At 40.9% G+C, this 26660-nt stretch overlaps 1 protein-coding gene across 4 annotated transcripts in view; it reads right to left on the reverse strand.

Annotated features, from left to right (window-relative positions):
- taok3a (TAO kinase 3a) overlaps positions 1 to 26660 on the reverse strand; it is a 66371-nt gene that overhangs the window by 36303 nt on the left and 3408 nt on the right. For all 4 annotated transcript variants that reach the window (XM_070963956.1, XM_070963957.1, XM_070963959.1 and 1 more), the window contains exon 2: positions 4184 to 4317. The gene's annotated coding sequence lies outside the window, so the exon portion shown is untranslated. The remainder of the gene's footprint in view (positions 1 to 4183; positions 4318 to 26660) is intronic.

Genomic DNA, 26660 nt, shown 5'->3' on the forward strand with positions numbered 1-26660 from the left:
AGGCCCCCTGTTGGTGATGTTATGACTAATTCATGTACCAACATGTTGGTGCAGGACCACGTCCATCAGGCTGGTGGATACTGCTCTGTACCATGTGCTGCCACAGACATATTTAAATGGGACATCACATTGTCAAAGGAGAGAGACACAGTCTGATAGTGGGCTTAAATGTGTGAAAAATACTGTTCATAGTATTCTGAAGTTAATCCAGGTACATTTCAATTTATACAGTCAAAAATTTGGAAAAGAGTTAATGTGTTCTATGTAAAATTTGCTTTTGTTTCTCTTTATACCTCTGTTCACTTTTCTATATTTCTTTAAAAAGAAAAGCTTCAACGTGAAACGTCGAGTTTCTTAACATTCATGCTTTACTCAGCTTCCTGGGCTTGTCTGCACACATATATATCTAAACTCTTAGAGTGCAAGTGAAGTGCATGCTTCTAAGTTTGTGTGTGTGTGTGTGTGTGTGTGTGTGTGTGTGTGTACAGAATGTGCACGGAAATATATTTGCACTGTTACGTCAGTGAGAGCAGAGAGAGTGTCCATATGTGTGTGTCAGTTTATGTGTGTGTGTATGTGCGTGTATAGCCAGGGGGTTTAGCGGCTTACTGGCCCCCCTACCGGCTTTAGGCATGGACAGGAATTAGGCAGACTGTGTGAATTCTTACTGGGATTAAAATCACCAGCTCTAATCAGAAACAGGAAAAAAGAACTGGTAAACCTGCCAAATTGTGCATTGAGACATAATGTGACGGTAGTGTGTGTATAAGGGAAAGAATGAGAATTACATAATGATTCAGTTCTCTTAACTCCTGTCATAACATTATAAAGAGGCTTAGAGCTTTGAAGTTGTGTATGTTTGTGTGTAAAGGTGCACATGTATGTATGGGTGAGAAAAGACGCCTGGATCATGTACACAACTGATAGGAAAACTGAAAATCACTGCACTTCAGTAATCCTGTCTAATAAAAACTTAAAGACTGCAAGCAGATAGAGCTTCACATCTCACCAGTGGTCCCTGGAGAGTACTGTATGAGTGTGTCGCATGTGCATGTGTGTATGTCTCCTGCATGACATTAAATGGGTCACCCTCATTGTGGATGGTATAGAGGCCTATTTAAAAGCACAATGTCTGGTTGTACGTTGATGATAAGCCAATCTAAAGGGCAAAATGTGACATGGTTTTTTTCTATCAATGGAAAATATGAAGTCGCTGTTTCTCCTGCAAATAAAGACACACAGCCATGTATGATTGGGGTATAGGTATCCATACATACGCGTAGACAACCTTAATAGCATAGTAGCTTAATTCATATGTTCTAGACTGGGCCCTCGTGGACTTCAGTTACATGTCATATAATGAGTTTAAATCACTCGCCATCATGTCACTTTTGAGTATTTTTATGAACAGTATCCACACTCACAACATTTAATCATCTGCAGAAAGGAAGCTATAAATTAGGCATATTTTGTATACATCTCCACTGCCCTATAAAGAGGTCTAATCAGAAAAAATAAGTGAAAACATCTGTGTGGGTGGACCATGGGCATGCAGGGCCTTTAAACTGCAATGGGCCTTCTTGTGGATGGGACTGTGGAACTGGACGGGCCTGGCCAGTTGTCAGTTCACGGCTACTCTGCTCCCTCAAGTTCACCAGTATGCAAGTGAGTTCAGACATTTGAAATCTGCCCTGAATCTTGTCCTGAGGGTCATTCTGTAACCCAAATTGTTCCCCCTTACCACACCCATCCCCACAAGCTCTTTTGCCACTCATGGTGACTCAAAAGCAAGATTTGCCCACAGCACAGGAAATACACAGACACACAGACACACAGACACACACACACACACACACACACACACACACACACACACACACACACACATACACGACTTCCCACCAAATCCAATATTCGGTGTTGGCTCTATGTGTGATGATGACAAGTTTACAGAAGTTTCACATTAATGCCCAATTCACAAAAGACAAACCTCAGGCAAACAGGGTCCAAAATTAGCACCTGCTGCTTGCCAAATGCTAGTAAAAATCTATATTGGCCATTAAAATGAATGAGGTCACCTGCCATTGGCAGGTTGCTGAAATTGGCCTACTTCGCTGCAAACTCTTATCACTAAAAACAAAGAAGTTGATTGTTTTGCATCTACTCTGCACACTGGTGGTAGCATGCAACAAATGACTGTCAATAACTGTAGATCTGAGTAGATCTATCTCAAAGGAAAAATAAAGAGGAAGGTGGAAGTATGTTTTAAAGGCAATTTACCAAGAAGTGATGCTTCATAGATAACAGGGTGAGGAGAGATAAACTTCTTTATCACAGCAACCCAAATAAATTGAGTAGCATTGTTAGCCACAGCTCATTTTTCATTTTTATTGACACTGTATGTTATGTAGATTATCACATTGAAAAATTTTCTGGCTTTTTTTTTTTTTCAGTTTACCAACCATTGGCAGGTTGGCCGAAAAGTTAATTTTGGAACTTGTACACAAACCACAAGCAATCACCACAGCTTAAAGATACCAGAGCAAGATATTTTCTGAAAAAGTAAAGGAAAACAATTAAAAACAAAATACACATTTAGATACTGCCAACCATGAAACTGGTCTTGGCTACCAGGTTTCCAGTTTCCAGTATCAAACAATTACAACAACAATTCAACAGTTAAGTTTTCCTGCATGCTACCAACAAGCAACCACAAATGGTTAAGTTGCAGCCTTGCTTAAACATATGGATGCACATGTGTATATACACTAGGGATGTATATCTCCACCACTGAGGCCAATTTGATACGCATCTCGATACGCAGCCACCGATAGGATACATTAACGATACACTGAGGCCTCTGTCGATGTGATGCGATTCACTCATGTTCACGATACGATGCGATTCAAAAATGATTTGATAACGATATGACTTGCTTACAAAGAGATTCGGTTCGATATGATGTGATCCAGTTCGATACAGTTAGTTCTGGCACGAGAGTGTGCCCATATCAGATTTCTCAAAGCACAACTCTGCTTTATTCTCTGTATCAATTTGAGAGATGCATGTAATATTTGGTTTGTTTTTACTGAGCAAACCAATAAATCCTATTTTTAAAAAAGACATAATTCAGTATAGACAGAGCATTAAATTTTATTCATAATAAGCAATCCTTACTCCGAATTATCTTCTCTACAATTTTACAAAACGTATAAAACTTCATCGCCAGGTTCGTTGTGCTACTGACATGATCGATAGCTGCTTGGCATTGTTTGCAGATTGCGTGTGTTTTGTCCAGTTTACCTTCTCACTTGAAAAACCCAAAATATTGCCACACGTTTGATTTATGTGCCTTTTTCGGTGCACTGAATATCTCCTCGATGCGCCAGTAGAGGAGCGATGGTGCATTCAGGTTGCCTCGGAAAACACAACAGGGCAGGGAACAGTACTAGAACATGAAATAATCGATTTAACCATGGAATTTACCTATGCAGACAGGCTAGAAGAGATGCACCGTAAATTCACCTGTAAATTATATCCGATGTACCTTGAATCTACCGGTGCAGTTGCATCGCAAATGTTTGTATCGGATCACCGATATGAATCGATGAATCTCGTCATCCCTAATATACACACACAGACAAGTTGAGAAAGGTGTAGGCCAGAGAAACTTTACCTCCTTTCAGACTCTGCTTTAATTCAATGCGACAGAGGGTTGGTTGGCTGTTATGTACATGAGAGAGCTGGCAGGGCAGCAAGCTTTCATTACGAGGCAAACAAGACCCAGTTTACAGTACAGTCGGCTGATGCCTGCACTGGCTGTCCAACAGCAGCATGAAGGGGATTTTGACACGTGCACACACACAAATACCTTTGCTGTACAAAGAGTGAAAGCAGGGTGACCTCAATGAGAAAAGCGGGAGTATGTCTGTTGGATGCTTACAACAATTTGCTTATCAGATTTAAAATCAACAGTATCTGTCAGACATTTTGCTTTGTTAACTTATTTGCATGCTGGAAGTTTCAATAAAATCAAAACGACATTGGTTAAAAAACAAAACAAAACAAAACAAAACAAAACAAAACAAAACAAAACATGAGAACAAGTACCAAGGAACAGATGTGATCATGCATGATGAGACATCCTAATACAGAAAGCCAGTGTAAAATGTGTGTAACCTACCCCTGGAGGAAATGTGTAAAGGGGGTGTCAGACTAGCTTCTGTCTCTCTCTCTCTCACTCCTTTTCTCCCTCCTTAGTTTAAGTCCAAAGCTGATGTCTTGCCGACTTTCCTCATAACTGGAATGATACTGTACCTGGGGTAAGAGAGAAGAGGAAACAAAAGAAGGGTTAGATGGATGGATTAAAATGAAATTAGTACATTTATGTGAAATATATTAAAAAGTTGTGCCGATGATAATGTGACTAGATGAAATGAGGAGTGGATTCATTTATTAGGCGATCAAAAGAATAGTAATCAGCAATTTTGATAATAAATTAACAATTCAATTCATATTTTAAGCAAAATTGTCAAGAATTTGCTTGTTCCTACTTCTCAGGTGTGGAGATACTGATTGGTTTTCTCAGTCTGATATTAAATAACTGTGAGCTTTGCACAAAACAATCAATTTGAAACCTTGTGATAAATGTTATTAGCATGATTCAAGAGTTTATATACCAACAGTTATTGGATTGAGAAAATACCTGATCTATTACGAAAATCAACATAGTTGCAGGCCTTAATGTGATTATTATATGTCACTCCAGATTTTCAAATATGTCTTTTTGAAGATCATCAGATCTGATGCACTTTATGGCTTAGTGCAAGTTCTGCAAATACCCATTTTGTCTGTCTGTCTCTTATATCTGCCTTTTTTACTGAGCTATTACCAAATACAAGACCATGACTGACAAGACTAGCAGCCTCTACAAGCATCTGCACTGTAATTTATATATCTAATATCAAGTGCCATAGATTTTATAGGAAATTTGCAGGATTGCTTCACAACACAAATGGTGGCTGCTTTGTAGCTCATAACACACAAGAAGAGCAAGAGGAAGGCAATGTTCCTCCGGTACATATAGAGTTTTCACATTTCTTCACAATAGCAGACGGTGGAATGACTCAACAGCCAGTGAAAATCTCTTTAGTGACTGTCTGTCATTATCCTCTAAACAACTCAAGGATCCACAGAAATGATCCCTCCATTTATCAGCTTCAGGAAAGACAACAATATTACTGCCACAACAGAAAGATCAGAGGAAATGTATCACCAGTTTAACGGCTGTTAGTTATCTTAGTCAGGTGGTAATAATAATACACTTTACATGGTGCCAATGTCTCACAACTCTGATTCCAAAAAAGTTTGGACGCTGCAAAAAACATAAATGAAACAGAATGTGATCATTTGCTAATCCTTCTTGACATACATTCAACTGAAAACAGTACAAAGACAATATATTGAATGGTTTCCCTCATCAGCTTCACTGATTTTTGTAAATATATGCTTCTTCTCAATTTGATGTCAGCAGCATGTTTCATATAAGTTGAGAAATGAGCAACAAAAGACTGAGAAAGTTGTGGAATTGTTGGTAACAGGTGTGTGTCATGACTGGGTATGAAATCCTCAAAAGGCTCAATCGTTCACAAGCAAGGACGGACAGAGGTTCACCACTTTGTGAAACCCAAAACCATTGTTGCTGAACACAGTTGCATCTACAAATGCAGGTGAAGACTCCACCAATCAAAGTGGAAACCAGATATCAATAACATCCAGAAATGTCCCAAGCTCATCTGAGACACAATGGCTCTTCAGAAACCTACAGCTGACATCAGACACTACATCCATAGTTTTAAACAGTCCTGAACTGTTGACCATAGTCATATATCAAGCAAGAATGTGAAAGAATTTCACTTTCAGCTTGTGCCTTCAGTTACCAAACACTCACTGATTTAAAAGGAAAGGTGATGTAACACAACGGTAAACATGGCCCTGTTCCAACTCTTTTGGATTATGCTGCAGGCATTAAACTCAGAGTGAGTATATATTTTCAAAAAACAATAAAGTTTTATCAGTTTGAGCATTAAATATATTGTCTTTGTACTGTACTTTGCAAATTACTGCATTGCTTTTTTATTTACGTCTTATAGTGATTCCAACTACTTTTGGATCTTGGTTATATACCATTTTCATGTTGATTGATTTTCCACACCTGGTTGTTAATATTCAGGGTCACAGGGAGTCCAATGTCTATCCCAGAGTGCACTGGAGAATGGGTAGACCCTGTCTCAAACTAGATGTCTTGGCATTTCATACAAGGCTATACAAGTGCCTCCTATTTGCAGCAGAACACATCCTCTTTCTTCCTCTTACAAATACACGAGTTCAAGGACACTGTACACAGTGCTGTGGACAAACACAAGCTTCCACATGTGCGCGCGGACACACACACACAGACGCACGCACGCACGCACGCACGCACGCACGCACGCACACACACACACACACACACCAATATTTTGCTTTCTCCCACACAGTGTCACACACTGTATGCCCAAACAAACACGTCAAATCTGAGCGAGTTGTTCTGGCAGCAGAGCGCCGCCAGCTATTGGGTTGTCTTTCGTTTTGACAAGCAGGTGGTGCAGCATCCACAGCGTTACCAGTGAACACAACCTGACCCTGAACATGCACATCCGTCATTTACAAGACCAGCACACACAATAAAACCAACTGTTGTCCACAAGCAGCCTAACAATCAGGAAGTACAGTGGATCCATTATTCAGTATGTAAATGACCTCCCGACCTTTGCTTTGAGACACTTCATTCCTGTGGGGAAAGGCTCCCTTCTCTTTCTCCTCTACCTCTCCCATTTTATCAATTTTTCACCATGCCCTCTTGTCTTATTGGTTTCAGCGCCCCCTTTTTGATCATGCCACGCAGTAGATTGGAGGCTCAGAGGAACTGCATTCAATAATAATAGAAGGAGAGAGGATGGAGGGAGAGAAGAGGGATAAAAACGCATTGTGCCCCTTGTGAGTGTCCCTGAATGATTCATAACACAAACTGACGGTGGCATGTGCCTCTGGGGAAGTTGTGGCTGCACTTCTCCTCTTCATCGCTTACTCGGCTATGCTTGGCATTTGTGACCAATCAACAAGAGAAAGATTAACAGCAGATAGAGAGAAAGGGTGAGAAAAAGGCATAAGGGTTAGAGTGTGTCTTTTACTCAAGTCCATCTTTAAGATTCGATTTGAATATATACTACTTGCAGGACTGCAGCTAAAGATTATTTTCATTCTTAATTAATCTTCCAATTATTTTCTCACCTAGTCAATTAATTGATGTCAGAAAATAGTGAAAAAGCCAGAGCCCAAGGTGACTTGTTTTGTCAGACCAATAGTCCTAAAACCAAAAGAAACAGCAGCAAATCTTCACACTGGAGAAGCCACAGAATGATCACTGATTTAATCAATTCTTTCATTTTCTATCGACTGTCTTATCAATTAATTGAATACGCAGAATGAAACAACAAAATCTGAGTGGAATGTCATCAAAGAAAAGTCTCTTTTACTTCTTAGAGCACTGGAAACAGACCTGCACACATTCAGGCCAGGAATATATCCAACACTACTTGATTTGGAGAAGTGACAATATTATCCACTTATGTTTATTTTATGTTAAGTACAGTTTAAAGGAAAAATCATGCTTTTGTAGTAGCTAACAACACTGTTGCTAAGAGACACATCCAGGCTAATTATTGTGATTATTGTGTAATATTGTTCAGATTTAGCTTAATAAAGAAAGATGATAATGTTGATTATCTGGTTTACAGCATATGCACATTTGCTGAAAATGGAACAAGAACTGGAAGACAGGCAGTCAACATTAAATAAAGCTAAAACACAGTGTATATATACTGCCATTCCAATGTCAGCCACGTGTCTCTGTGACCACGAATGTGTGTGTGTGTTTTGTTAACAACAGAGGTCAGAGGGCCAGAGAGTAAAGGCATGATTAAAAACTGTTAAAGGCACAGAAAGGCAAGAGAGAGGCGCTGGCACAGAGAACGTGATCATGTCATAAACAGTAACAACATGAAACGAGATGAGAAAGAAAAATAAGAAGAGATGGGAGAAGAGAGAGAATCTGAAAAAGAGCAAAGGAAGTTAAAGCCAACGATGATCCACTTCCTGATTTTCAGGCTTTGCTTATTTTTAAAGATTAATATTAAGATGCTTTTCACAGAAAGCTTGGTTGATTTAAATTAATTGGACAGTGTCCACCATACGCTTTACAAACTACAACCATTAGTAGAAATGGTAGACAGAAAACATGGATAGTTACAGAAAAATATAGTTTTTGTTTGTGTTGTTTGGCCATCCTCGAGAGAGTTCAGACCTACAGAGTGAGGGCACTTTTGTGAAGCCACATCATTGTAGAGAATCCTTGCTTCTTCTAAGGCCTGTGGGGTTAAGGTCAGGCAATGTAAGCTCTAACAAATACAGTAAGGAAACCATCACATCATCCCTGGTACTGTAGTTCCAAAAGCTTTCTAACAAAGTTTAATGGTGCATTGGCTAATGATAAAATTCTTGATATCTAACTCCTACTTTCCGTTCCTCCTGTTACATGACACACACTGCAATATGAATCATAAATCTTGAGTCACAAGCCGTCAATTTCCGAGGCAGAATTTGGCCAAGCAAACTGTTTCGACAACCTTGTATTGCATTTCTGTTCTTGGGCAAAACAATCCAATAGAACAGCTTTCAGAGGGACTGGCCAAACAATTCATCGAGCTGGATGTGATACTGGGTATCAAACAAGGACCATGGCCAAGTTCATGCCTCTGTCTGTGAGTTTCTCACATGCACACTTCCAAGACTTCATGAAATGCTGTCCAACAAACTAGTTACTGCAGGTATCATTGATGACATCACTTCCTGGATGACCACCTGGGGAATTCTGCATGAAGTGAATGATTTCCCCTTGCCAGCAGACATCAAAAGTATCCCTAAATCTTTACTTCTCATGAATCGGAATTAATGCGCACACTTAAAGCAAAAAAAAAAAAATGCAAGTGGTTGCAATAATTTATCTGTCTCTATTATAACGTTGAGCCCTGATTCGCCTGAATTTAATAAACGATAATGAGACTCAATGTTCACAAATTCAACACTTGAGGACTCCCAGAGTGCCTGATGATGACTGGGGTGGGACTTTTGATGAGTCACGCTGGCGGTAGGTGTGCTTTAAATCACACGTCCCTTAGTGAAATACTGCTTTAAATAAAGCTGAGACAACCAAATATGAGGCAATTTCTACAATACGCAGAATTCTCCCCGGATGAAAATAAACTAATCCACTGAGATAGAAAGAAACTAAACATTATGTCCTGATTATCCTGCCAGGGCGGCATGGTGTGGATTTTTATAGCACTGACTCATTTTCACAGAGTGAAGAATACACACACACACTCTCTCTCTAAAGGAGGATTTGGAGACTTCAGGGCAGCTCTCATCTCAGGAGCTTAGTGACACTATTGAGACATGCATGCATACAAACACACACACACACATGCACACGCACACACACGCACGCACACACACACACACACACACACACACTCCAAAGACTGTTACCTTCTCAGATATGCTTTAAGGCTAATGCCAACATAAATGTGGGTGTTGGTGGATTGAGGGACAAATACAAGACAAATAAGTGGCCTATCCACCAACTTAAAACCCTGGGCCAGCTCTAAATCTGTAGTTTATTTGAAGCAATTTGTTGCCTTGAAGCAAAAACATCCCAAAAGCCCACAGTGGCTACACCACTAGAATTGTGTCTGTTTAAAAGTCGAACTTGGCACCAATGACCATTTAAAGACCTCTATATTTCCATCTTGCATCGGTACACTGGGGAAGTGCTCACCTGAGATGAGCTTGTGAGCCATATTTTTAAAAAAGGAGACAAAAAAAGCAAAGCAGTGTCTTTGGGTGAGACTTTTGAGCAATGAGGTTATAAAAAAAAAACCCTCTACAACATGTCATCAAACTGGTCAACTGAAGTGTAAGAATATACTGTAGAATATACTTGATACCACTCTCATTTCTATACACTAATTATGAAGGCAAAGCCAGGAGATGGCTTAGCTCAGTGTAAGACTGGAAACAGGGGCAAACAGGTAGCCTGGCTTGATCTAAAGGTGAAAACATCTGCACTTCTACAGCACACAAATTAACATGTTGCATCTTGTTTGTTAATTTCTTCCAAAAAAAACTGACATGTAAAAACAACACATTGTGGTTTTACAGGGATTTATGTGCTGGAATGTCTCTTGGCTGGGCCCAATAACCTTCTGGAGTTACATTTTCTTCCAGTCTTTAAAAAATGTTATGCAAATGCCTCTATAAGACACATTTGAAACTGTTTAAAGTGCATGGTGCAACAACCCTACCCTCTATATACATGTCATTAAAAATAGATTAGCACGCAAGCCAAATCATTCACAGTTCGAGACTAAGTAGAGGAGTCCAGCTCCTATTTTGCCCTGAAGCTTTAGGTCAATATCAGTCTCCATATTGATGTAGAAAAGCCATTTGCAATGATGCAGACTTACAGGGTATTATATAGCGTAGAGTAGCTCACGCGCAAACAACACACATGAAAGCTTTCACACGTGAGAATAACTTTCACACTTCTTTCCTCACACATGTCCATATATAGGATTCATGTGTAAAGTGGCAGCTAGGCAATATCAAGCCAGCCTAGGGCATTTGTGAGGTGTTTGGGAGCAGCCAGGGGCTGTCGGAGAAAGATCATCTCTCCTGATTATAGCTCCTTGGACTGTGGCACTGTCACTACACTTCAAGTTCCATTATACCTTTATATTATGGTTTTATCAATCATAGATACACACACACCAAGATACACACATAGGAGGAATCCATTTAGGTTAGATTTGTCTAGTTATTTGTTATAGAGCTCAAATTATTTAGAAATTAATCAATTAACATTACATTAACAGAAATTTACTCATAGGACATTTTGTATCACTTAAGCAAAAATGGAAAAAAATAATGTGATTATTGTCCGTTTTCTGGTTTTCTATGACAGGAATAGTTCTCTCACAGGGACTGCGGTGGAAAACCTGCATTTATCTCAAAGAACAGAGGAGGAGTACTAGCGAACAATAAAAATCTCAGAGATCATTTAACACAAGGCATATGTTAGGCAAGCTCACACACATACGCACAGCACTGGTCGCACACACTCTGGCACACAAAGACCACCCCTCATTCACTGTGAAAGCATTTTAGAGCAGTCCCATGAATCTAGAGGGGTCGGTGTGTGTGCCCCTCCCTCCGGGGTGAAGCCTGGAGTTTTCTCTATTAAAGCCATTCATCCTTTCTGGCAACTATCAGCACTCGCGCCTTTTCAGCTGAGCTTTTTTTTTTTCCAACCTGGTCAATAGTGTGCATGGTGTACTGTCTTCCTTTTTCCAAAACCCAGTCTTTCACACACATACACGCACACAAAATCAATCTCTGCGCTGTCTTTTCCAAACCCCTCCCCCTTAAATAAATACAAACACGCACGCAGACTCTGAATGAAACAAGCAAACACACTAGTGCAGTGTCACGGTGCACCGTCACCACGCTGTTAAATTATTCAACAGTCCCTCACAGACAATTTTGCACATCAGAGAAAGTGAGGGAGGAGGAGCAGGGGGTTGCTCATGGGTACCTCGAGTGGGGATTGAGTGTTATATGGATCAACAGGTTACACACACACACACACACACACACACACACACACACACACACACACACAGGATAGACAGCTGAAGAGCAAGAGAGCAGCACCTTTTGTTACAGAAGCTGCAATTTAACCAAAGCAGGTAATCAGATGCTGCTTCACTTTCAAAGTGAGAAGGATACATATCCTTTTACTTGACATACCCTGTAATCTACTATAATCACCAATTTAGCAGTGATTGTTATTGCTCTTAAACTTTTTATTTAAGGGCCTTGGGAGACAGTATTTCAGGTGGTAGAACAAGTTGGCCATTAATTGTCGGGAAAACAGGGAAAAAAGCTGGGGTGCACCTGATTAACCACCTGGACAAAGCGCAATAAACACAGGGGTAAACTGACTGTGCCTTGATCTCAATCTCGATCTCAAACACACAGGCACACACCACACAATGTGTAAATATCGTGTATCCAGTACTGATGTAAAAAAAGTAAGTAACACTTAGATCTGCATTATGACAGCTTCCCGGTGCACCATGTGTCTTTCGTGACATGCCTGCAGTATGACACGTGTCCAAATGTGGGAGTTAGATGTTTATGTAATTTCTTTTCTCCCGGGCAATAATTTTGGGCTAACTCTATTTTTGAAAACCCTTGTAGGCTCGGCACAGTACCAGTTCATTATTTTAAAAGCACGACTCCACCAGCGCCACCTCTTCTAAGCTGACTCACTGAACAAAACGCCAACATGCACGTGTGGTGGATTTAATGCAAATGATTTCCAAAACCCATTCAATTAATCTGAAGCGATTTGCATAGACTGTGCATGAGCACCTTAGCAGCAACGACTTAGTCACTGCCCCCTGGAGAATTTGAAAAATGTAAATAAAAAAAATAAAAACACAAAACAACACCTGAATCACCTCAGGGCTCACACTACCACCGTGTCTACACGGGAACTATAGTGTGAGCAGCACGTTAGCAGAGCAGCAGCAACTTCAACTCTGTCTCTGTCCACACAGGATGCATTCAGGGATAGTATTGAGTGTAGGTCACCCGCATTTTGGAAGAGCTCACAGCCCAATAAACAATCACTGTGGTTATGCAAGCAAAACAAAGGAAATTAGATAGCTGGATTGATTAATGCTCTGTCAGGTGAGTGTAACGGACAACTGAAAAATGCGGCTGAAACCCCTCTTGTGTAGACACGTCATGACCTAGATTTTCTCTTTCCAATTTGGACAAAATCTATTCTACATTAGCTTGGCTTCTGGCTGAGAGTAAGTAAGTAAGAGTATGTGTGTGTATATATATATATATATATATATATATATATATATATATATATATATATATATATATATATATATACAGGATGAGTATGTGAAAGGACACTCCTATATGAATGTACAGGCAGGGTTTGTGGGACAGGTGTGACTGTGTTTGTGTTCAGTGCTAATTATGCATCTTTGGATTAAAATGAGAGAAAGAGACAAACAAGTCGTGAGGAGAGATGGAGAAAGAGAGAGAGAGGCAGGGAGGACAGGACATAACAAATGGGACAACAGGTTGAGACTGATGAATCCCCATTTACAGTATAGGAAGGAATACAGATGAAGACGTGTAGAATAGCTGTCCTTTTCATTAAACTAATTTCTGTTTCAAGGAAATAGTCCCAATGTAAACTATGAACAGCAAGGTTTAATCAAAGGGGTTCCCCAAAAAATTAGCATCTGCACAAGATAACAACAACAGGGGCAATGCCCTTCGTGGGAAGTGTCCAAAGCAATTTCGGTAAAAGATAGTGTGTTATTGTTCTATTGATATTGTCATAATGAGGAAGAAACCAACAAGGCCAAAGTGGGAGGTGTTAACTGAAGTATAAATTTTGCCTCCCTTGGAATGGACGGTTTTCAACCTTGCCCATCCTTGCAGCCTTTGCCAAATTGCTGAGTGAGATGTAGATTTTTCCCATTTGATCAAAATGAAATTCTAGCAGAAAGTGTGGACACATTAGCGCTTTGAAGAGGTGACTCTCATGTACTATTTAGATTTGTTCTTAAAAGTCCAGTGTATAGAATTCAGTGTCATCCAGTGGTGAGGTTATGTTTTTTTTTTCTACATAAATATATTGTAAAAGATCTACACACCTACACATTACATAACAAACAAATAAAATGTCCTATACAGTGTTGTTGACTTATGCACTCGCTTTAGCTTGACCTACATCTCATTTTCAATTATGAAAGTGACATTGAGTGTGCAGAGATTCCAGTTGGTGTTGGTGTCACCGCGTACTGGAAGACCTCCATGTCCGACAACAATTTTTCAAGTATTTTCAATATTGAAAGAAAGCACAGCAGCCAGCACCCATGGAACACGCTACAAGTTCAGGTGTTTGCGCACTGTCAGTGTATGTCCACTACAAGCGTTTGTTTTTGTCACTGACAGGTTCAGATTGCTATAGTAAGGGATCAACATTATAGAAAGAATCCCTGCAGAGATACCTTTTTGTTATAGAGTAAGATCTGTTTTGTTTAACGAGAAACCGCTGTTATATTGGTCAAACCAAAACCACCAGACACAAAAACAGTAATCTTATCATTGTAAAACACATTTCATTCAAAGGTGACAAAAACAAAGTAAAACTCAACAACGTTTTCTTGGCTCGTCTTTGCAGTGTTCCAATAATCATCGCCGATTCTGGTTTGGTTTGAAATAATCTCTTAATTCACCAAATTGAGTTGTAGCGAGAGGGCAGACATCAGAGATAAGCGGGGGGAAAAGCACATAGAACTGGAACATTTTCACATCTACATTTAAACATCTACATAGATATAAATGTGTTGGACTTAAACAGATTTTCCCAGTTTAAACAGCAATTACTTGATAACAGAACATAAACTGGTTTTGTCACTTCCGTCCGTCATGTAGTGTTTTCAATGCAGCCGCTGCATTAGTGTTGCTTTTTTTTTGGTCCAAATTTGAATATTAATTTTCACAATGAAATGTATGGATTTTTTTATAATTCGAATATAAATTTGAATTTGGAATATTTGTTGACAGCCCTATTATACGCGAATGAAAACATAATCACAAATATTAGATTTTATTTCTGCCATATGCTATTAATAAATCCACCTAAATCTTACACAGTGGACCTTTAAATGTCAGTCTAATGCTTTTCTTTGCCAAGGTAAAGCACTCTGAATTGTCTCTGTGTTTGAAATGTGCTATAAATAAGCTGTCTGGCCTAAATTAAGGAGAGGAAATACTATTACTCTACACACTGTGTTTGTGTAACCTAACAGGACATATTCCAGCTGAACACACACTCAGCTTCTTGATCCTTAGCTTACATTCAACATCCCCTGTTACAGTTCATTATCATTTTGTTATTGCAAATGTAATTCTTGTTATCGTCAAGAAGTCAGCAATCACAAATCTGAGTGGAGACAGATTCCTCGACAAGCACAACCACATTATTTTCAAAGCATTTTGTCCCACTTTCACCTGCTCAGGTGGTGGTCTTGCTGACTAATGAGCCCTTATTGGGGGTTTATGGCAGGACTGGGTCTCTGGAGACTAGTCAATCAGAGGGTTAACAGGGTGAAATCTTTGAAACACACCAGCCAAATTTAATCCACAATGCTGACCCAGGGTCACCGTTAACATCAGCTCATCTTTATCACATGTGCTTCCAATAGTAAAGTGAACACAGTCTCAATACTCACAATACGACAATGATTTATTATGTACAGTACACATAGTGTTGAAAGTATCAGTGACTTTTCAACTATGCGATAATGATCATGATTGTACTTGGAGCATGCACACACTGTCTCAGCTGTTTAATGCAGAAAACCATACCATTTTTAATGCTAAGCAGAAGCTAAAGGCACAATTTTTCTTTGTAATTAAAATGGTTAAGCGGTCATTTGAACTTTTGCATAAATGGCTAATTCCACTTGCAGAGAGTAGGACGTAAAAAATAATTCAACTTGTAGCATCCTTGATACTAAATATATTTGTTTTTGGCCAGTTAAGAATACTCACCAACTAAAGACATGTGTAAAGTGCTTAGGCAGTAAGAAAAATCAAGTACTGCAACAAGGGCAAAATTTTAACTCCAGGCCTTGCAGTTTTAATAAGATAAGAATACTACAGGGAAAATAAAAATAAAAAACAATCTAAAAATAAAACACCACATAATTATTCAACTTTTCAGACTATTTTCCCACTGGGACATTTCCCCTGCTCTTGCATGCTTCCACTACAGCAGCATAATCAAAAATAGCACATTCACATAAACAAAGCAAATTATTCTCTCAGCTGGAGTATGATTTGAGGGGAATTTGATCTAAATAAAATGTGTTTACAAGGATTTACATTTGTGACTGTTAGGTTTACAGAAAATATGACAAATCTGGGAGGCATGATTTGTCTCCCAATGTGGGAGAACTCTTCACCAAGAAGGATGATATGACTAACATAGAGAGGTTTGGATACAGAGGCTGATAGATACAAAGCACTGTAGTGGCCTTTCTGTCAATTAACAATTCTAGTAAACCTTAAAAAACAATAGTGACGCAAAGTTTCCACTTCACATAACTCCACTGTCACAATCTCTATGGGAATTAAATTTAAAATATTTTCTTTGGAGCAGTTTTGGGTTCAAATATTGCCTTTTCAGTGGGAAAAGTGATGGCAGTCTTTACTCACACCAGCTGCCTGTGCTTCCTCAGCTTTAAAGCTAGGTAGTTACAGTCTCTCTTGCCAGTTTAGAGTTCATGATTCCCACAGAAAAAAAGGAAAAAAATTGCATGGAGACTAACTTTTAGCTTGTACAAAGAGAATTGTTAGGTAAGAAAATGGGTAATGTAACACTGGGCAAAATCTCTGGGCCTTATTTAAGATCCTACAGTGATGAGGTGGAAGGCCAACACCGTGGTGCACTGGAATAAGCAGCTTCCCCTGCAGGCAAAATAAAATTCTATCCTTGTTGTTGATTCACAAGGAAAGGGGGGAGAGGACAGACGACAATTAAGGGTAAATGTCAATTAGGTTTGGTCACTGAGGCCTCGGCCTTTGGTGACAAGTTTCTATTGACCCTGGGTAAAGCACAGGGCTGCTGCTGGTGCTAAACTGGTGTGAATGCCAAAGACGGCCACTCGATAAGTGCTGGTGTTTTCATCAATGTGTCTAACACTCACTGCCACTGGCCACATCTAGCCAGGCTCAGCTGGGACCCTGGTGCCGAGATGGGCCATATCGACTAGGCAATAACCCTGGGCCTGTTTATGACACTATCAATTCCCAGTTGTATTGATTTTCATTGTGGCTGCAAAAATACTCTTCAGTGGCACACCAAAACATAGCTGTGGAATCACACATGCACTCACAGAAAATCATTAAAAAAAAAAAAAAAAACAACAACATGCAAGTGCACCAAGGCATATATGCACACAAGGGGTGAAGATCTACATTTTGTGCAACTATAAATAAATATTCAGGTTAGTTACACACATGCATGAGCTCATAAAGACAGACAGCATAGCAGCGAGAGCGATCAGTCTGGAGCTGTTTGACATCAAGGCCACATGACAGCCAATATAGATTAACTGTGATTTGCTCCAACTGTGTCACAACTGAGGTTTTAGCCCTCACATCAACTATTCTGGCTCTTCAAAGGCTTGAGAATTCTCTGCATGAGTGTCTTAGAGGAGACTCGTGCTGAGAGAGTCCTAGCTGTGTCCCTGACACCACAGTAACAAGTGCCTGTGGTCAAATGCCTTCACCGGCTAGTGACTCATCCTGCTGCTGTAGCCCCATTCTGCTTTCCCACAAGGCCATGCAAAATGCATGAGAGTTCCAGAAAGAAAAATCTGCAAACACATACAGGCCTTGCACATGTTCTCGGCCGCACACATACATGGAGAACGTGTGTAATCATTACATGAAGTGCTATAGTCATTTAATCAGCAGTGTGCATGGACACACACAGACAAAGGGACTTCTACTTGTGGAAGTACACACCAGCTGATCTAGTTTCAGCTCCAACTATGTGTGTGCATGTGTGTGTGTGTGCACAAGCGTGCATGTTTGTACATGTACATAAGGAGAGCTAAGCATAGAGCGAAGTGCTACTCTAAAGCCCAACAGGATTTTCCAATCAAGAGTAACAGAAAGACAGGAAGATTAATAAAGGCCTATTGCATGTGCTCTACTTAAAGTAGTGCAAAAGAGAAATTATTACAGTGACTGGGACGTGCAGCTGCCACTTGCTTGAGTTTTTACAGAATGAAATATTAAAGAGACTCAAATAAACAGACATATTGAGCTGCCATCAGCTGGAGTGTGAGTGGTGGTGTTCAACCTACTACTGTCCATGCATGTGTCCACCTTTACCAGATAGGCTGAGCGAATCAGATTTCTTCCCTCATTCTGTCATCTCGTGCAAGAGACTGAGAACAAAAATTTAGACCCCTTGCCTGAGGAAGTATCTAAATCTTTTCAACAGCCTTCTTTCCTTAATCTGCCAACCAAGGTTTGCCAAATTCAGAGCAATACTGACTGCCCCCCAGACAAAGCCAAAGCAATGAACACAAGTCTAATTGAAATCTCCAAGCTCAGTGAATGGATTCCATGTAAGACGCCTATGCTGGGTGGATGAGAGGCCCTCTCTGACTTTCTTGAAGGCCGTGTTCTTGGAGGGAAAACAATGATGTCATACAGTCATTTGCTGGAGCCTCGCGGGATGGCGGGGGATGTTGTGATTCACGGTTATACATTTATGGCTAGGACTCCCAGAGCTGTCAGCTTCACAATAGACTTGATAAAAATGCCTTGCAACCACTAGTGTATCACAGGGAGCCAATTTCTAAAGGCGCCTGTGGCTTTTATTTAACCGCAAAGATAAGACAAAAAAAATGGGATACGGGCGTGGGCTTTTATGTGTCAAAGTCAGCAAGTGATTCAAGAGAAACACGGCAAACTTCGCCCTGCTCACAGAATGCTAACATGACACATTGTTCTCATTTGATCGGTATGGTAGAAGGGCTATTGGTGTGTCAAAGTCAACGCGGAAATGACTTCATCATCACAGCACTTGAGAAGTGTCTGCAAGGTGGTGGGTAATGAAGAAGAAGAAGAAGGAGAAGAAGAAGAAGAAATCCCTTTATTTGTCACAGCACACAGAGAGTTACAGGGAACTGCACGGGGACCCAGTTTCCTTCCGTCACCATTGGTCAGGTGGTGATCTTCTTGCATGTTTTTAGTGGGGGTATTTTTATGGAGGATACCCCAGGTGAACACGGGGAGAACATGCAATCTCCACACAGAAAGGCCCCTTTCCTCAAGCAGCAGGCACCGAAGGCATGGTGGAGGACACGCCCCCAGCGCCCACAGCAAGAATCGAACCAGGACCTTCTAACTGTGAAGCAACAGTGTTACCACTTGTTCCACCATGCCACCAATGTAATGTAGCTCATGTCGGTATTACACCTCAATGGATGAGACTCAGCCGGAAAAGCCTTTGCATGCTACCCCACAACCTTCCATTCCTACTCTACCTTTAAAAAATAAAATAAAAAAGAGAGAGAGAGAGAATGATCTGCCAAAATGAAAGAGAAAGATGTGTAGGGAGGAAATCAAGTAGAGGAAACCCCAAAAAGGAAACATGCATCTAGGCCACTGAGTCATTTCCCTTGTGTTTTGCCTCTTCCTCTTCTTCTTTTTCAAATATACACTGACAGTATAAATTATGTACATCATCACTAGGGTTTACACTGAGTGGGAGAGGGCCCATGGGTTTTAGGACTTAGGATTTCAGCTTTTTATCCCCTGTAAAGTCTGCCTGCAATTAGTTTGGGAATTAATTCAGGCTCAGAACTTAGCCTTCCTCTTCCTCTTTTAGATCTGTACTGATTCATCCAAGCCTCTTTTACACACACAGAAAGAGGGGGAGTAAAAAATAAAATATCTGCCCTGTGGAGGACAGATTTTACCCACACACATAATTTAAAAATGTAAAACCAACATTACAGTTCTCTGGTTTAATACAAATGACTACAGCATGTTTGCTAATGCCATGCTTAGAGTAGGTATGTGTGTGTGTGTGTGTGTGTGTGTGTGTGTGTGTGTGTGTGTGTGTGTGTGTGTGTGTGTGTGTGTGTGTGTGTGTGTGTGTGTGTGTGCAAGAGATACAGCTGTTGATGTTGAGGCCATTTGCATGAAAAGAATGTGCATCGATATGCAAACTGTAGTTAAAGCATTGGGTGTTTTAAAGCACAGGCACTTAAGTATTGGTGGGTTTTGCTGATGATCTGTTAATGAAACTACCCAATTAAAATAGACCTGACAGGCAACACCTTGGCTGGGTTAGGCCAGGCTGTGTCACATCAAGATCTTCCATCCCTGTAACAGCATTTGGTGCACAACCAGCTATCAGCACAACTGGTTTTGTTGTGTTAATGTATTCTCAAAATGTCCATATGTCACAAATCTGCATAATGGTGGTCACATGTTCTGAGAGCACAAAGCGGTGTAGTGAAATTGCTTGTTTTGTATTTTGCAGTGTCTGACCAACAATTCAATACCTAAAGATGTACAGTTTTTTTAATCTTGCAACAAGACAAAAAGCATATCCTCACAATTAAGAAGCTGGAGCCAGATGCTCTGATATATTTGCTTGAAAGATGTCTATTATCATTGTTGAGAGAACTCAGTTCACCTTTACTGGCTGCAGGGTTCAGTTTGTCGATCTAAGATACACAATGAAAAGCAGATATTATATGAATTTGCCATGTGTTATATTTAAAAGACAGTGTCAGTCCAACAACTAGACCTCTTGCACCCTGTGGCCTGTTCCTCTTTATTTATTCTGCTGTTTTCCCTTCATCGCTAACATTCACTGTTGGTTCAGGCTTTCTGTTCCTGGCGGGATCTATTAATTTTTGCAACACCTCACACCCTGTCTCTTTGGGAAAGGGGATTGGAAAACAGTGACTAGTTCCTTCCAGTAAATTTTCATTATCACTAAATTCTCCACCTAAGATGTGCAGTCTGATCTCACCAGTACACACAGATCACATATCATGACCCTTACAGTCCACTACAACCCTGCAGTCCTCTGTGTGTTGCCAATCAATAATTCAACAGATAAATCTTTATACTGCAAACATTTGTTGAAAAAAAGGAAGGGCCACATATTAATTACATGACCTCTATATTTATATAACTCAGCCCAGTAAATCAGACTGTGAGAGAGCGTGTGTGTATGTTTGAGAAAGAATGAGATGCGCAGATGGATAGACAAAAGCTCTTAGACTAGATGGATGTCAGGGAGTGTCAGGTGCAGTAGTCCTCCTCCTCTGTGTATTATAGCCCTCAATCATGTTTATTATCTTGACTTATAACAGTCATGTGTGGGGATGAATCAGTATTCAGAGCCAGCTACTTTAATTTTCCCTGAATGGTGGACTTTCTGATACTACTGCACAACTGAAATCTCTTAATTCATAGTGTCCATCTAGACTTAGATATAATCAGCTGGTTAAAAGCTAATCAATGGATGACTGCTTAATCATCCAGTGTGTTACGGTGCCCACAAAGTGTATCAGCAATAACACTGAGCCTGTGATTATTGTTGAGAACAGTAACTTGAACCTTGACATCTAATCCAATGGTAATATTGGCCTGCTTCCTGCTCCTTCACTGTGAATTGGTTAAGAATGTACAATAGGCTTTCCCATCTGACATGGCCCCTGTTTCACACCAGGAAACAATAGCTGGACACAGGTCATGAGGTTGCTGTCCATGAAAAGCCAGGAAGGGCGTGCGATTGCAGCGGCTTCTTTGATACCCTCAAGGCCTGATAATTTAACCATTTCCTTGTTAGTCTGCTGGGACTATATCATCCCTGCAATTATCCCAGGGTTTGTGGCCTCCTGGCTTTGCAGTGCTGCACATCTGGTTCATATGTGTTTGAGTATGACGAAAGCCTGTGTGTGTGTGTGTGTGTGTGTGTGTGTGTGTGTGTGTGTGTGTGTGTGTGTGTGTGTGTGTGTGTGTGTGTGTGTGTGTGTGTGTGTGTGTGTGTGTGTGTGTGTGTGTGTGTGTGTGTGCGCGCGCGCGCGACAGAGAGAGGAAACCAAAGCAAGAATGAGTGAGGGAAGAAGCCGGGTAGGCTGTTGACTGCCAGAGTTTCCTCTAAGTCACTGTTTAATTGGACAATTGTTCAGTTCAACCTCGGGCTCTCTGAGTTCACAAAGGCATACAAAGCTATTCTAGCATGGGCTATTGAGCAAGAAAGGGGTGGCAGACGGACTTGCTTTGGCTCTCATCGTCTTCTTTTTCCGACTCCTATGTTCCCTCATGCAATATGACACACCATTCACATCTAGTCTGGTGAATCAGGGGTTAGCTAAAAGCTCAGTTGGAGAGATAATGGCAGCAACAATGGGAGAAGGCTGAAAACAGTTTTAATTTGTTGTTGTCTTTGTGAAAATTATTGGAGGGGAGTCCTGATAAAAAATGTATTCAGCCAGGCTGAGCCACAGACAACAAAAAACTAAACAAAATAAAGTTATATTCAGCCTGAATCACTGCTGGTTGGCGAGACTGCAACACAATCTCCCCCAGATTCATCAGAGGCAAATCTCCACTTGACCCAATGGAGGCTGTCCAGTCACAGCATTAGGGCTACACAGAGCTTCAGCAGAGGCCTAGTTTCTCTTGGAAATGGCAGGGGGGTGGGGGCAGTTGGCAGCCCAATAGATGAGGAGTTATCAAGCATTTACGTCAGGTTCTGTGGCAGCCAGACCCACAAGGTTCATGGTGATCTCCATCCTGGCGACATCATCCTTAAAAACATGATATGGTAATGCTATGGATTCAAAGCTTATCAACAGCCATTAAATAAAACCACCAACATTGGCCACAGTGCCAAATGCTGAGCTGTCATGAAAGTGCTCAACTAACACACGAGTGAAATGTGCTCTGCAATGACGCTTAAGAAAATGAAAGACAGGTTCGGAAACATGTTCTAAAAGGAGCCGAGTAGAAAATATGATGCAGAACTGTGAGACACAAAAGCGCTTTGGGCACGCAAAGGAAGCTCCCAAAATAGAGCAGTGTGGTGCAGTGTATTACCTCACCCCCATTCACATCAGCAAATGTGTCCATCACAATCGTGCATCCTAAGCCTTGCTGACATGCCCCACTCTACAAAGCTAGTAGTGCATACTGGAGTTTTCCCAGCCGGTTGCATGCAGGAGAGAGTCAGCAGAACGGATGCAAACTGTAGGCCTATGACATGACACTTTCAATTTTTTAAAGACCCCCATTACAGTGAACCATGTAGTTCTAAAAATACTCCTGCCTAAGCCCTTTCCTTCATTCTGCCGAGCTAAATTAAGCCCTAGGCCCAGGAGGGGTGGTGGTGGGCAGAGATAAGACAAGTCAGCCATCACCAATGGTGATGTCTCTCTGGGTGGTGATGATGATGGCTGCAGCCATAATTCCCCAGCACTTCAACTTGGCCTAGTCATGGAAGAGCAGAGACAGGCTTGCAGATTTCACTGGAGAGCTGGAGACAGATGTAGCTGGACATAATGGGGGTTGAATAGAGTGGGGGGTGGAGGGGCAAACTTATGGCCACAGCTGCAACCTCGCCAGAGGATTGGAGGCACGCTTCTAATGAAGGGCTGTAATCAAGTCGCTCATGCTAACCTCCCACACCCATTGAGGCTGACTTGCCAAAATGCCTCTCTTATGACAGAGGGTTCAGTATGCCTGAGGAAGAAAACAATGAGGGGAAGAACAGTCCATGTAATACACCAGAAAGAATGACGTATTTAACAACCAATCTGTTCTGCATTTTGGTATGTAATGTATCGCTTTTGCGTGTGGTAAACAAGTTAAGCCAGATGTCATGCTAGCGAAGAGCCTATGAAAGGCGTGAAAAAAAAAAATTAGACCTGCCAGGTGAATAAAAGGCTGGCACGTGTCTCCAGACACTACCCTAAATTTAAAAGGACACAATAAATGTCTTTCAAGGTACGCAATATTTTCATAGTGAAAACTTCAGTGGGTGACAGCTGGATCCTACCGCTCATTAAAGATCTACACCGAATGATTGGACAAAGACAGTTTTCAGCAGTGTGAAGTGGCAAGTGAATGGCAGAAGTGGCACACTCACTAGGGAGACATTTGTTGATGAGACATCTGTTGGGCCATGACTTCCTCCCCTCCGAGACAGCTTTCAGTGGGCCGAGGCCATGACTCAGGTCTGCACCAGCTGCTGGGCCATGAGTAGATCCATTTCACATTTTTCCCTGTGACTCCTACCATGGTCAGTGGTGCAATTACACAGTTTCCATCAAATCCAGAAGTAAATGCAGATCAAAGAGTTTCTGTTTGTGACTTGGTCTTTTGGGTCTACGTGGACATGAACCTCCAGATGAGTTATAAAAAAAGACAGTTGTCTATCGTTTTACAAACACACACATATTTATCAAATTGAGAGGACACATGGTTGAGTCTGTCTTGGGTACTAACACTGCCTTGATGGCCACCAGAAGAAGGCTTAGGGATGCACCTGCTGTGAACATGGGCATGTGTATGCAGTCTTCATGATGATGTAATTAAATAAAGTGCTACTGTAGATTAATCTTGTTACCAAATATCTGTACTGGGTCTCTCTCTTGCTGGCTTCGTAAGACCATGATCTTACAGCAGTGAGGAGTTTTGCTGTCCTTTGAAATCACCATTAAAAGCTGTACCGGTTAACACATCTGCTAGTAGAGGAGTGGTGGGGGTAGGGAGGGCATAATTCTCCTTGTCATCTGAGACAGCATTCCAATATTAGACATGCTAAACCAGATCACTGCAGAACATTAAGCCTGACAGCAGCGCTTTAATATTTGATGCGCTCTGCTACCGTGGCATAAACCACCAAACTGCTGCAGCACTGGCTAAACTGACAATTCTCTAATATATTTTTCAAAAGTCAGCCTTCCAACACATGGAAGAGGAGAAAAGTTCATCGCTCCAAGCAGAGAGTTGTAAGAGATGCTGAGATGGATTACTCAGCAGGGAGAAGAAATGTATGTTTTTCACTGGTGCCTTCAACAGGTTGCCCTAGATACAAAACAAAACCTGCCAAGACTCTCTTCACTGGCATCAAGGGTTTCAGCTTTTGGAAAATATCATAATGGCTGTCTCACAGGCATGTAGAGCTGACCTAGTACACAGCCAGAAAACTCATTACAGGGTTGGTGGCATGAGGCATAAGATATGCCATAAGACATATGGGACTACCAGTGCGCCTGTCATGGTTCTTCGACAGCAGTGCAGGTAAACCTGTTAACTTTGACATCTACATGAACCCAGAAGAGAGGAGAGGAGGGGGTCACAGACTCTGGTAAGACACTACTTACTAGGTCACAGTAGGACAGAGGGGGCTGTCCAAAGCTCTGTTTTCAGTGCTAATTAAAATAGGCCCAGGTTCTGTAAGGCCAAAAGCCTTGCTGTATGCCTTCTGGTTGTTCTTAAATTAGACAAGTCAAAATTCAACTGAGACTAAAAGAGACTGCATTAGGCACTGCAGCACATCAGAAGAGCTGTGAAGCAGAAGCTAAAATCGGCACATACATAGAGGTCACACCAACAAATGTGACTAGTATAGACCATTTACAGGGAGGCAGTGACTTTGTGCTGTACAGATAAACTGCTATAGCATTTAATATGAATAAAAATGACATATTCTCTCTTCATGATCAGAGATTAGGCTCAACAACAGAACAAGACCAAGTGCATACTAAGACTCAGTGTCTTTCCTAAACACTCTGCAGTATACTGAATACTTGCCACCATGTGGGTTTGAATCGCTATCACAATCACTAATTGTGAGGATGTACTTCCCACTGTTCTATACAGCTTTGCTTTCTTGCTATGCAATTTGAAAGCTTTTCACTGAGCTGCCTCCATGAGCAAAATCCACTGATCACTGTTCAGATTAAATGAATTTGGTACAAACATTTGCTGTCGTAAATGCTGGTGTGAACATATTGTAGCTACTGAATAACGATGGTCCTGAAAGCTTGGGTGATGTTGGAGTTTGAGAGGAGTGGGCCCCAACTCCAGTTCTGCTTTACTTTACTCACAAACAAACCCTTTACAGAGCAGAGCATGTATTCATGTATTAAGGGGGCTTTAATCCCCCCCCCCCGTGTCAAGTCTGCTGGTAGTGTCCAGCCATGCCCACACTATGCTACTACTCGTATGAACAGATTTATTCTAAAGTGGCATGCATGAGTGATTTGAGATCATTTGTGGCATTCCCACTTTTCTTACTCCTATTTTGATTAGTCTAAGTATTATTCTAAGTATGAATGAAAATTAAGACTGATCCAGACCTGTCGTACAAGTCCTGAACGCTTGTCTGTCCTAAAAATCATTACACTTTAATCTGAATAACTTTGGAGTTTAAATGTGATACTGAAATCAACTAAAATAAAAAATAAGACTAAATGATATGTAGTGCAAAATTAATTTTCAGTTCACCAATCATCATCATCATCATCATCATGACCTGCCAATTTACTGAAAGGTCTCAGATTTTATAGGCTAATTTTTATTGGCATGTATTGGAACAGGAAATAGAGTCCAATAGTTGTAAGGACAATTGTCTGAATAGCTGCCTCAGCCTCTCTTTGCAGATCACTGTCCAGGACCAACCTCGTTTGCACCCAACAGTGTTATTATATGTCAATTATTGGTACATGTCCTTGACCACCTTTTACTTAGCTTCTATTAGTAATGGACCACTCTAGTTTAGAAAGACATTGTAGCGTCTAGCTTTATGACACTTAATGTTACAGTACAAAGCTGCTCTGATG

The sequence above is a fragment of the Chaetodon trifascialis genome, chromosome 6, assembly GCF_039877785.1.
Source record: "Chaetodon trifascialis isolate fChaTrf1 chromosome 6, fChaTrf1.hap1, whole genome shotgun sequence".
In the NCBI taxonomy this organism is placed as follows: Eukaryota; Metazoa; Chordata; class Actinopteri; order Chaetodontiformes; family Chaetodontidae; genus Chaetodon; species Chaetodon trifascialis.